This window comes from Sebastes fasciatus, chromosome 15 (genome assembly GCF_043250625.1).
Source record: "Sebastes fasciatus isolate fSebFas1 chromosome 15, fSebFas1.pri, whole genome shotgun sequence".
In the NCBI taxonomy this organism is placed as follows: domain Eukaryota; kingdom Metazoa; phylum Chordata; class Actinopteri; order Perciformes; family Sebastidae; genus Sebastes; species Sebastes fasciatus.
The window spans coordinates 27,004,796-27,018,581 of NC_133809.1; the positions used below are offsets into that span (position 1 = coordinate 27,004,796).

A 13,786-nucleotide genomic window follows, 5' to 3' on the forward strand; every position below is an offset into this window, starting at 1 on the left:
GGTTGAGCAGGTTCTACGTGTTACTGTAAGTAGTGTTTGCCGAGAGTAGGTGTGTGAGAGGTGTTTGTTCATTCTTCTGTGACACCTAATAGACAAAAGTGCATCATTTGTTAAACCCTAAGACTGCATTACAGGGTGGTACGATCATTTCCCGTCAAAGGTCAAAAGTCCAAAATGTTTCTCTCTTCCTCAATCGGGGTTTAGTCATTTACCGTACGTTTGTGTCTAAGTAATTCCACTGTATGTAAGAGTTCATCGCAGTTCAGCATTGGCTCATCAGAGTTATTCATCATTTGTTTATGAGGTTTAAATAGACACTGTCCCATGATTCAGAGATGACATATCCACATTCACAGATCGGACAGAAGAGAAGAGAGGAGAGGACAAGAGAAGAGAAGAGAAGAGAAGAGAAGAGGGGAACTTGGTTGACACACTGGCCAGAAGCAGGACCAGAGACCAGATAGATAGATAGATAGATAGATAGATAGATAGATAGATAGATAGATAGATAGATAGATAGATAGATAGATAGATAGATAGATCCAAGCAATGCACAGGAACAGTACATCAAATGTACATGTCAACAAAAAGAGAAATATATCCATAGAATACAAAATATAAAGAATATTGGAATACACTATAAATATACCCGACTACTACAACTAGCATAAAAAAAATCTAAATTATAAACATTGAATAACCCACTATGTACATTAGCAAAGTGTGCAATGACATACTGTATACATTAGCAAAGTGTGCAAGTTACAATGTTTTGTTCTTTAATTAAAATAAATAAATCAACAAACAAATAAATAAATAAATAAATAAATCAACAAACAAATAAATAAATAAATAAATAAATAAATAAATAAATAAATAAATAAATTCAGATTTGGAGCTCCCGCCTATGGCAGCGGTCTAGGATTAGGTTTCTGGGAGGTTGAACCCTAACCCTAGAGCCCTGTAAACAGCAACACACATCAGACATCATAATGGTTTTAAGACAAAAATTAAGATATTTTATTTTCATGATTGGTCCCTGATATTGTTGGCTTAAAAGTGTTAAGTCCGTTTCACTACAATTTACACTTTTATTAACAAATAAGTGCGGCTGGGCAGATGAAAAAGACTTTCTTTATTTGTTAATTTGTTACCTCAATGCAGAAAATGAGGAAGAGCGCCCACCGACATTTAAAAAAAAATATATTATTAATATATTTTTTTAGAGGGCGACCAACACCCCCTAGAAGGTTCATCGCAAAGTTCATCATTGGCTCATCAGAGTTAGTCATTTATCTGTCTGAGTTATTCACTTATTAACCTGTAACACGACCAGCGCCCCCCAGAAGGTGGCGCCCTATACGACCGCCTGTATGGCCTATATGCCTTAAACCAGTGGTCTCAAACTCAATTTACCTGGGGGCCGCTGGAGGCAGAGTCTGGGTGAGGCTGGGCCGCATCAGGTATTCCACAAAAAAAGCTTTGTTAAAAAAAACAACAATCTTCTCAAACGTCATTATTAACAGTTCTTTAACTTGAATGGGTTCTTCTGAACATGAACTGTCCTGAACATGAATGGAACATTGAAGAACATGAACGGTTCTTCTGAACATGGCCTCTATTGCGTCTCCCACTTTTCCTGAAATTGTCTGTGCTCGTCACCAACCTTTCTCTTCACTGCAGGCTTTGAAAAAGACAAGATATATATTCATTCCACTTGGTGTCACTCCGCAATAAAGTTGTGCCTGCTGTGTTTGTGTTGCTCTGCAATTACACCACCAAACCGCTAGTTGGCGGCGGCGTCTCTATGAGTTTCCTTCTTCTTCTTGTACTACAAACAGAAACTGAGCGGAGTTGGAGCTCATAACTGTTGAACCACAGAACTTTTACATTACTGCAACGCCGAAAAGAGAAAATATATCTGAGTGGATTTGTGTGAACAAACATTGAAAAGATGGAGGCAGAGAGAAGTAGAACTTGGTCCTGGCCGCTCAGCATCGCTGAGAGACTGGACCAATCACAGCTGTTGCGGTCTGCGTCGCCGCGACGTGTAGTTACATTTCTGGAGAGGTGCACGTCAGGCTACGGCGTCGATTCAACGCAGAAGTATAAATCAAGCTTTAATCGAGCTTATGCGATGTAACATGGGCGCCGCCATAGTTGTTGTGAAATGTTTCTCTGCTTGCATCAAGCCCGGCCGATTGCCCGCCTCCGGGAGCCATATACCCCGCTGTGATTGGTAGGTTCGTTCAGCTCGGGCTCGCGCAACAAAGGGACCTTCCACACACAACGCGGCAAACTGCCATTCACATAAAACTCGCGGGCCGAGGGCGCCTGGTTAGCTCAGTTGGTAGAGCGGGCGCCCGTGTAACAAGACTTGGTCCTGACCGCGGCGGCCCGGGTTCGAATCCGGCCTGTGGCCCTTTCCGCATCCACTCTCTCTCCCCCCTTTCCAAGACTCTATCCACTGTCCTGTCAATAAAAATGAAAAAAATGCCCGCAAAAAAAAAACTTTATAAAAAAAAAAAAAAATTTGCGGCCGCACTAACATTAAACTTTCATATCAAGGTGGGGGCCACAAAATATCGTCTTGCGGGCCGCAATTGGCCCGCGGGCCGCGAGTTTGAGACCCCTGCCTTAAACCAACCAGCCCTGCCAGAGTCCACCTAAAGGTGATGCTATGACACAAGTATTCACCCACATGGTTACCAAATAAGGCTCAACCTTAAATCCAGGAAACAGTGTTTGATTTCTCAGCCTTCATGATTGCACAATTGGAAGAATGCGGGGGCAAGAAGTGATGTGAGCATGCACCAGTGATGTCAACATATTTTCCCTCTCCCTCGTCAGTTGTTTAACAATGCTGAAATAGCTGATGACAAATCAGCCGGCTGACCTCTGAGCGTCATCGCTGTCTGTTTTTAGCAGTGCATACTGCAAACCATCGGCCCACTTGGCCTTGGAAGTCCTTGTCTTTCTCTTTCCTGCTGCCCGCGTCGCCCACACTCTCCCCTGGATAGCGGCGTACGGCCATAGCCTCTCCTCTCGCCTCCACTCCCCTCCACTCTTCCTTCACCCACTGACCCACTGGCGGAAAGCGTGGGGGCCATCTGTGGTGGAGGGGTTACTTTTAGACTCCCAGGCTGCTATTTTCTCTTCACCGTTCTTTTTAAAAACACAAAGCACAGGCTTACTTACGCAATGCTTGTCTCATTCTCTGGTTCTCTCTCCCATTGCTTCACAGGTCTTGTTTACACAACAGTGCACTTGGCCCGTGGCAACACACCCGTACAGGAAGAATGACTGTCAAATTTAGACAAGAGATTATTTTTTTACCAAGCCGAATGAAGGTATAAATGGTTTAAAATTGCACTCTTTCCACTGAAGATGTATATTTATATTCACATTCGGGGTATAGCTGCTCATATCAAGATGGGAAATCAAACAAAGGAGCACATTTTATTTTAAAAAGTGACTGCATTACTTATTGCATAAATGTTCAATATCTGTTGGACAACCCTGTGCTGTATTGTACATTGTATGTGCAACAATACAAAACTACTGGATGTCAACTTAAAGCGGCATTAGGGCAGAATGTTTTTGGCAGCATTTGGCTTTTGCTGGGCCCCACAAACGTTCATAGCAATCCATGAAAAAGCTTAACTGAAAATATCAACCTAATGGTGGCGCTAGTCAGAGGATCATCAAAATTAGTGAGATTCACCTTCTAGGGACCACAAATGTCTGTACCAAATTACATTTCAGTCATGGATTATAGTGATGGACTAACTGACGGACCAAAAAGTTGTAGTTTTGTTGCCTAAACCTAAAGAAGTTGTAATTTTATTTCCCAAACAATAACAGTTTTTTTTGCCTAAACCTAAAGTTGTAGTTTTATTGCCTAAACCTAAAGAAGTTGTAGTTGTGTTGATTAAACCTTAAGTTGTAGTTTTGTTGCCTAAACCTAAAGGAGTTGTAGTTGTGTTGCCTAAACCTTAAGTTGTAGTTTTGTTGCATAAACCTAAAGGAGTTGTGTTTTTATTGCCTAAACCTAAAGAAGTTGTAGTTTTATTACTTAAACCTGATGAAGTTGTAGTTTTGTTGCCTAAACCAAAAGAAGTTGTAGTTTTATTGCCTAAACCTAAAGAAGTTGTAGTTTTGTTGCCTAAACGTGATGTTTCATTCAGTTTGACGACATGTTAGAATGGGTTGCTTGTTTCATATTCACTTTTACAACGTAGTAGGCCCCTAATGACCCACATCTATGGTGCTTATAGCAACTGATAATGCCTTTTTAATGGCCTGATAACAGTCGAATCGGGTGCAACATCGAACTCTCAGCAAGAAACCCAATAAGCATATTTTCCAATATGTCGGGCTACTTCGTCAAACAAATCTGTTTCTGTTTTGTGATCATTTTAAAACAATAACATATGATATTGACTAACTATTAATAATACATTAAAACACAGCATATGTCATATCAAGAAGCAACACCATATGTGTTGACCCAAAGCAGACTCACAGATGTCATAGATAAGGATAAAAAAAGGCAAACACATGCTTTTTCAGAGTGAAATATCCCTTTATGCTGTAACACAGTATGTTGCAGAGATGACAGAATGCATGAAGGTATGAAGTAATGATTTGAGACTGTGAATAACTGGAGATTTTTGATGACTACAGAGGAAAAAAGAGAAATGATCTAAGTTGCAGCATGCAGGTTAAACAGCTGATGCAGACACTGTTGCTAAAGATAGCTTCTTTGACCACAAGTTGGTCTTGTGGCCTAAACCGCGTTGATCTTTCACACATGACATCACTATGGAACAAAATAGGTTTATTTTTTCCATAGGCTACCTATCTAAACAATATAATTTCCAATCTACAATCCTTTATGTCAGTTCATCTGACTTTGTTTTAACCCAAGAAGTGACTGTTTACCGACACCTTGCTAGAAATCTCTCTCCACGGGTGAGAATTTAAATATACATGTGCAACCTTTTCCATAAGATGTTAGCCACACCACGCTGGCCTTTAAAAGCATATTTTCCTCTGCAGCATGTTTCTATTCGAGTGTTATTCCAGTCATGTTCATTCTTGTGGAACAAAGTGTGGTGAAACTCTGAATGGAAAACACAGCACCTCTCTCTGGGAACACAATCATGATTTATATCCTGCAGTCACTTTCAAAAGTGAAATTATTGTGAAATTGCTGCCTGATTACGTCAACACAGTGGATCATTGTGTACGTGAGTATGTATCAACCGCCAGGTCACGATGACCTGAAAGAGTGCAATTGATTTTCGATTGCCCGGTAGAAGGCTTGTTTTGCCAAAACCTCGGCCACAGGATGTAAAATTAGGGTAAAATGTCTCTATTGGAAAAATATGATTTCCTCTATGATAAATTCAATTCTAAACACATAAGAAAGAAGATCTTCTACATATGATTTGTGATGGCAAAAGAGAACATAGAATTTATTCAGTGTAACATATTAAAAAATGAATGGCAATGGAAATGGAAAATGATTTCCATATAATGTAAAATAAAACCCTTTACATTGCATTCGTTCATAGTGAGTAGCTTTAAGGTTTTTAAAATGTAACTACGTACATTTACTCAAGTTTTTTACTTTGCTGATGCTTATTTCATTTCAACCATATACTTCTACTACATTTCAGAGGGAAATATTGTACCTTTCCATTACATTTATGTGACAGCTGTAGTTGCAAATACGCATAAAAACACAATGAGTTTATAAAATAGGATGCACAGTATATAAAGTTATGAAATGCTGCTGACATTTGAATACATCAACAACAATAGTCCAATAATATAATGATGTGACACTGGCAGGAGCCATTCTTTTGCATAATGGGTAATTCTACTTTTTATATGTACTTTAGGTAAGCCTACATTTTGCTGTTAATACTTCTGGGAGTACTTCTTCCACCACTGCCAATAATATAACACACATAATAATAAAGTATTCTGTTAAGGTGTCTCTGCATAATTGCTACTTTTACTTTTGATACTTTGAGTACATTTTGCAGATAATGCATCTGTACTTTTACTTAAGTCAGATTTTGAATGTAGGACTTTTTACTTATATCTTTATTTTGTGGTATTGCTACTTTTTATTTGAGTAAAGAATCTGAATACTTTTTTATCACTGCTGAGTCAGCAGTGCTGACAGTACTATTTATAGCTCATTGAAGCTGAGAAATAGCTGTGAAATATTCAAACCCAAGGCTCCAAATATATATATATATACAGGGACATCACCAATGGTACAGTGTATAGTTGCCAGGGTTCTAACTTGAACTAAGAATTGTGACCACAACAACCTTGTTTTAGTCTCACACTTTATCTCAGTATGCTTTAGGATTGATTTTAAGATCTTATTGATTTAAGGCACTTTGTGACCCCGTTTATTGCTATATGTCTGACCTTTTAGTCCCACATAAGCCCGTTCTTATAGCTGGAGATCCTCGGGCAAAGGTCTTTGAGTCTCAGCTTACAACTGGAGGGAACTGAGCCTTTGCAATTAGGAAATAAAGCTACTGAGTCAATATCAACTATTCAATTTCCACTTTATTTTACTTAAATTGTCTCTATGTTTCTTTTATATGAAATTACTGGAATTTATTTTACCTATTTTACAGTCCAGTTAAATGTCTTTTGTCACCTTTAAGTTCTCCATTTGATTTTCTGATTTTAATTGAATTCATTTGCCACCTTGTGCTCTGAAAATAAAGATTATTATTATAAAAACAATAATTTTTCAACTTTTCAGTTCAACAACTCAGTTATTCATAATTATCATAACCACAGAGAACAACAGAGGGCAGCAGAGTGTTTTGGTGTAATCCCAATCAGTTCCTCATAGGCGTCCTTACCAGCCAAATGCATCTCTATGACACAGGAAACAGAGCTGATTTAATGAGAGCAGTAGGAAACACAGCATGCTACAGCGGCCCTCGTCACTGGTTTGGTATAGAAGCACTGCACTTAGATGGTGGATGAAGCCTGACCGGCCACGGCCAAGATTAATGGAGGCAGGGGGCCTCGGGGTGCTACTTCCTCCCTTCCCTCTCTTGGCAGTGGCATAATTGCTAAGGTTGCCTAGCGACCGGAAGCATGGAAACAGAAGGTGTCACTTGTTACCTCAGAGCTGGATTTAGCCAAATTGTAAAATAGCCACCGATGGACCATGAGGGGGATCGAGTTACTAAAGATAAGCAGCAGAAGGCAGGAAGAGAGGGAGGTAGCAAAAAATAGACAGAGGTCACTATGAGGGCCATTGATTCATGACTATATTGTTTTATTGGACACTTTTAACTTAAAAAAGGCAACTGCAGATTGGAAAATTATCTCATTAAGAACGACCTATATGTAAAAAAATATATAATTTTATAGAAATGTGGAGTACTAAGTATGGAGGCAGGATGGCTATATTTATTTGTAATATTAATTTTGCTACATTTAATGGCATATCTATTTATTTATCAAGTAATTTTTTGATTTGGGCAAGTTCCGTCCTCCATACTAAGTGATATTTTTACTGTGTCTTGGCACACAATGGCAAAACATGTGTAAGCTTACAGGGTTTTTGGTTACTTACATATATAAAATAGTAGGCCTATGGCTTACATAGCATTTATCTATGACTTTGCTCATCTTTCAAGGCTGTTTGGGAGCAAACCACTGGTGTGTGGTGCTATGACCAAGTGACCACTGTCACAAGACACTTTCTGGAGTTACAAAAAGCAAAAGAGTTTTTCAGCAGCGGCAGGCAGCTCTGATGAACCAACTGTATAGGCTACTACCTGCCAAGCACCAGACAGCAGACAGTTAGAAACTAGCTGGTGAAAATAGTGCAGCATTTATCTCAAGAGTTGATATTTTCTTTGGGGGTGGAGACCAAAAACAGAGCTAAAAGGAGAGTGAGTATTAGACTTAGACCTTGAAAAATTGTTAAAGTTAAGCTAGCGAGCACAAATGATTAAACTCAGACAGTATTTTTCTACATTTTACCAAAGCTGATATGCTAGCTATAGCAACTGAGCTGAATTAGCCTTTAAGCTCACTGCTCAATGTACAGTTAATCAAAAACTTGATTATCCCTTCAAATGTAGGCTAACCCATAGCTGATAATAGTTAATACTTTGTATTAGGGTTACTTCAGGAAAATAAAATAGCCAATACCCACAGGTCACATATGAACCAGAACATTAACTTAAGTCAAGTACATTTTCTTTATAGCCACATTTGTTAAAGCTTAGGTTAGCCTATGCTCACAGCCTTGGGGGTAGAAGCAGTAGATTCAAATTAGGATGTTATTCAAACTTTTTTGCTTGAATTGATGAAAACTTTATGGACATTTTTTAGAGTTAGGCTAAAAATGATTAAACTCTCAATTTTGGAGACAGTATTTTTCTCCATTTTACCAAAGCTGATATGCTAGCTATAGCAACTGAACTGAGTTAGCCTGTAAGCTCACTGCTCAATAACAATCCCTTCAAATGTAGGCTAAACCATAGCTGACCATAGTTAATACATTGTATGAGGGTTACTTAAGGAAAATAATATTGCCAATACCCACAGGTCACATACAGTATGAACCAGATAATGAGCTTAAGTCAAGTAAATCTTATTTTCATAGCCACACATTTATCTCAGGGGGCTTTAAACCCTGTATCATAAGTGGGGTAGACAGTAGGAGGATACAATTACAGTATGAGAATGTTATGATATAAAAAAAATAGTGTGAAATGAGGACTGGATGAAAGAAAAGATGATAAGGTTTTAATTCAACTAATCATGTAAATAACTGAATTACACCGTTTTACTGGCAACATTTGCATTGTGTTATGATGTGCATGTTGATGATACCATTGACTGGACACCCCAGCATTGGCACCAGTTTGATTCTCGGTTGATTTGAAAAGCATTTGTTCTCAGAAATTATCATTTCCCGGCAAGATGCCATTCAAGGCCTATCACTCTAATTCCTGCTATTTTTTTCCCCCGACCGGTCCTTTCCTCATTTGTCTGTCTTCCGCCTGCTTCCGCTCTTCTATGCTTATCTCCCCATTATTAGCCTCTCATCCCCTCATCTCCTCCTCCTCCCCACCCCTTCTTTTTCTCTCTGCATTTTCTCACTCATCCACATCTCCCTCCAATAAACCCATCCTACAATCTGTACTATCACTCACTCTCTCTTTTCCTGTTCCCCATTCATCCCCGTTATTTCTTTTCTGTATCAATCGCTGTCACCATCTCTCTAGGCTTCCACTCACTGTTGTTCAAATAACCCCCCCCCCACCCCCTCCCTCCCTACCATATACCTCCATCTCTTCCTCCATCTCTGGTGCGCACAGAGCGGATGGCGGCTGCCCACTCAGTCCTCTCAGGGAGCAGAAGGTTTGTCCACTCCCACTCAGGCTTTGCGTCATGGAACACAGAGAAATAGAGACAGAGGAGAGAGAACAGATGGGAGGAGGACACACTGGCTGCCTGTTTTATAACATTACTCCTAACAACACTGTGGTCATCAGTATGACGATGTAAAGAAGCAGGGCTATTGTGGACTCATCAAGTGGGCCTATATATAGGACTGAGCTGAATTTAGAGGAGCAGGAACTGACAGTTTTGGTGTGAAAAGGAAAATCTTTCCCATACTTTGAGAAAAGGTTTCAAGGTTTATGCAATATTCTGAAAAGACAAATTTAAGGTGATATAGTGCTTTTATTAGAGTTCTACCTTTTTTGTTTTACATATTGGTTTTAACAGCTATTTATTTCTTATTGACTGGATACAACTTCCCAGACCATAAGCTCACCCTCACAGACCTGTTCCCTATCCAATCCAATCTAAGGGCTTCACTATCACAACATTGGTGTAACCATAGCGACGTGATGCACATCAGTGTGTGACATCACAACTGACACAATCATTTCCCATTTGCGCAAGTGGAAAGACAATTAAAATTCAGACCATTCTGCTATTATTGTTTTTGTCTGTGCCATCTCCCACCTATGACTTTAAACAAGCGTTGCATAAGACTCTGGCTGCAAATGATGATGATAAAAACATCTTATAAATGGCACAGAGAATACTGGTAACACAGCACGTTCAAATGCAAATGCTGTTTACTGGATTTACACAAGAACAAAACAAAAATTAGATTTGTTGCGCCGTGTAAACAAGAGATTAGATCTCCTCGTTGCAAGCCGAACATGAACAGTCAAATCTGGGTCACGCTGAAAGCAAAAATCCACCCTGGGAGAGAATTCTCAATGATCTTGGACAGCTGGATTATAGTAAGATATACAGACGGAGACAAGTTGCTTCATAAGCTCCAGAGAGAGAGGAGACCAGTGTGTGATGTGATCAAGCAGCATTTTCTGGAACAGCCTCACTGATAATGAATTAGAAACACAATGTGAGGACACGCTGACAGTACCCAGGGTGGTTTTGTGGGTGAGAAGTGAGAATGTCTTTTGGTTCAGTGCTGCAATGTAAGTAAAAATGTGGGTGTAAAAGCATAATGAAACATTCTAAAACTCAACAAAATCAGCCACCTACAACTGGTCCGGATCCGCATTTTAGCTTGATTTCAGCATCATGAGAGCTGCTAAATTGACTTACTGACATTCTGAGCATTAACTGTGTAATTATAATCAACTGTGGCTTTTTTTTTTGGGTAAACAATCTTGAAAATCTAACAACACCAGTTTGTACAGAAAGTTTGTGACTGATAATAGAATTCTAGCATTTAGGAAGCCTTCTTTTATTTTAGAATTTATCGATTTGGCTTGCTTTTCCTCCACACATGGTGGGACTTGGTAAGAAAATATTTGCTAATTTGAAATTTTGGGAAATATGCTTATTTGCTTTCTTGCCAAAAGTTAGATGAGAAGATCGATACCACTCTCATGTCTGTAGGCTAAATATGAAGCTGCAGCTAGCAGCTGGTTAGCTTTGCTTTGCTGAAAAAGATAGCGTGGCAGTATGCAAAGATGACAAAATCTGGAGTGTGTTCCAATCCACGTACTTCCTGAAGTACACTTCAATGTAGTGCACCTATGGCACTCTGTACAAACTTGAGTAGTGCGTAAATTTCAACGGGGTAGGGTCATCTCAAATTGAATACTCTGTGGCGCACTGACCGGAAATGATGATCGCCACATTTCACCGCGGCTCGCTACCCGCCAAAATATCTTCTTCTTCTTCGGTGTTTTACGGCAGCTGGCATCCTTTGTGTTGCATCGCTGCCTCCTTCAGGTTTTACCCGTCCACTGCCCGCCAAAATATCTGCCTGCTTTGTTGAAGAAAAAAATGAGAGCAGAGTGGAAATTACGTTTCCAATATTACATATTTGGACTAGTTTTAGATGGTCAATCAGGTGTGACAAGGTAACAGCTTGGCGTTGGTGGAGGAGAGATAGCTTTATTGGTATATTGCTGACTTTACATGTGAAAATGTTTGGCAAGAATACCCACCTTCCTAAAGATATTTGCTTATGTAAAACACCTTTATATTATCTCAAGCTGTGTATTAAATCTTGAAACTTACACCATTTTGGCAGAGAACTCAGTTTACATTTTACTGACGCAAACCCCTCCACCATTTTCCTCAGACATAGTCTGTAACATTCAACCACGAAGGGACTTGAACCCTCAACCCTCTGATCCGAAGTCAGACGCCTTGTCCATTAGGCCACGTGGTCACATGAGACTTTTGCAATTCAGCAGTGCCATGGTATTGCTGCTAAGTAGGAGAGTGCTAACCCTACTCTAAAAGGCAAACTGTATAGCTGGCCAGTTAGTTTCTCTGGAGAGGAATAAATATAAATGAAAGACAGCCCACTTTGCATTTAAGAGTTAGTGGAATTAATGCCCACATTCTGCATTTGTTTCTGCGAAGCAACATATTTCCTATTATTTCAAACTTTGTACCAGAACATGAAACGTACACTGCAGCTGAAGACTAAATACTGAATGTGGCCAGTATGGGGATCGAACCCATGACCTTGGCGTTATTAGCACCACGCTCTAACCATCTGAGCTAACCGGCCTACTTTTTAGGCTTTTAAACAAAATTCCTTCCAAACGTAGACCGGGACAAAACGTACATATTTGGACCAGTTTTAGATGGTCAATCAGATGTGACCAGGTACCAGCTTGGCGTTGGTGGAGGAGAGATAGCTTAATTGGTATATTGCTGACTTTACATGTGAAAATGTTTGGCAAGAATACCCACCTTCCTAAAGATATTTGCTTATGCAAAACCCCTTTCTATTATCTCAAGCTGTGTATTAAATCTTGAAACTTACACCATTTTGGCAGATAGGTCAGTTTGCATTGTACTGACGCAAACACGCATCCACCACGTTCCTCAGAAAGTGGCTGTAGCTTTCAACCACGAAGGGACTCGAACCCTCAATCTTCTGATCCGAAGTCAGACGCCTTGTCCATTAGGCCACGTGGTCACATAAAAATGGACATTTACAATTCACCAGTGCCATGGTTTTGCTACTAAGTAGGAGAGCTTTAACCTTAGTGACAAAGGCAGACTGTATAGCCTGCCAGTTAGTTTCTGTGGAGAGGAATAACTAGAAATGAAAGACAGCCCATTTTGCATTTAACAGTTAGTGGAATTAATGCCCATATTCTGCATTTCTTTCTGCGGAGCAACATACTTCCTATTATTTCAAACTTTGTACCAGAACATGAAACATACACTGCAGCTGAAGACTAAATACTGAATGTGGCCAGTATGGGGATCTAACCCATGACCTTGGCGTTATTAGCACCACGCTCTAACCATCTGAGCTAACTGGCCTACTTTTTACACTTTTAAACAAAATTCCTTCCAAACGTAGACCGGGACAAAACGTACATATTTGGACCAGTTTTAGATGGTCAATCAGGTGTGACCAGGTACCAGCTTGGCGTTGGTGGAGGAGAGATAGCTTAATTGGTATATTGCTGACTTTACATGTGAAAATGTTTGGCAAGAATACCCACCTTCCTAAAGATATTTGCTTATGCAAAACCCCTTTCTATTATCTCAAGCTGTGTATTAAATCTTGAAACTTACACCATTTTGGCAGATAGCTCAGTTTGCATTGTACTGACGCAAACACGCATCCACCACGTTCCTCAGAAAGTGGCTGTAGCTTTCAACCACGAAGGGACTCGAACCCTCAATCTTCTGATCCGAAGCCTTGTCCATTAGGCCACGTGGTCGCATAAAAATGGACATTTACAATTCATCAGTGCCATGGTTTTGCTACTAAGTAGGAGAGCTTTAACCTTAGTGACAAAGGCAGACTGTATAGCTGGCCAGTTAGTTTCTGTGGAGAGGAATAACTAGAGATGAAAGACAGTCCATTTTGCATTTAACAGTTAGTGGAATTAATGCCCATATTCTGCATTTCTTTCTGCGGGAGCAACATACTTCCTAATATTTTGAACTTTGTATCAGAACATGAATAGTACACTGCAGCAATTTATTAAATTACTGTAGCTGTCCAGTATGGGGATCGAACCCATGACCTTGGCGTTATTAGCACCACACTCTAACCATCTGAGCTAACCGGCCTACTTTTTAGGCTTTTAAACAAAATTCCTTCCAAACGTAGACCGGGACAAAACGTTCATATTTGGTCCAGTTTTAGACGGTCAATCAGGTGTGACCAGGTACCAGGTCAGCGTTGGTGGAGGAGAGATAGCTTAATTGGTATATTGCTGACTTTACATGTGAACATTTTTGT

General features: G+C 39.8%; 5 non-coding genes across 5 annotated transcripts; all 5 read right to left on the reverse strand.

Annotated features, from left to right (window-relative positions):
* Positions 1 to 11,664: 11,664 nt before the first annotated feature.
* Positions 11,665 to 11,737, reverse strand: trnar-ucg (transfer RNA arginine (anticodon UCG)). The gene has a single exon. It is a non-coding gene; the product is annotated as a tRNA-Arg (tRNA).
* Positions 11,738 to 12,011: 274 nt separating this feature from the next.
* trnai-aau (transfer RNA isoleucine (anticodon AAU)) lies at positions 12,012 to 12,085 on the reverse strand. Its single transcript has one exon. It is a non-coding gene; the product is annotated as a tRNA-Ile (tRNA).
* Positions 12,086 to 12,426: 341 nt separating this feature from the next.
* On the reverse strand, positions 12,427 to 12,499 carry trnar-ucg (transfer RNA arginine (anticodon UCG)). The gene has a single exon. It is a non-coding gene; the product is annotated as a tRNA-Arg (tRNA).
* A 279-nt stretch (positions 12,500 to 12,778) lies between these two features.
* trnai-aau (transfer RNA isoleucine (anticodon AAU)) lies at positions 12,779 to 12,852 on the reverse strand. Its single transcript has one exon. It is a non-coding gene; the product is annotated as a tRNA-Ile (tRNA).
* Positions 12,853 to 13,540: 688 nt separating this feature from the next.
* Positions 13,541 to 13,614, reverse strand: trnai-aau (transfer RNA isoleucine (anticodon AAU)). Its single transcript has one exon. It is a non-coding gene; the product is annotated as a tRNA-Ile (tRNA).
* Positions 13,615 to 13,786: the final 172 nt, after the last annotated feature.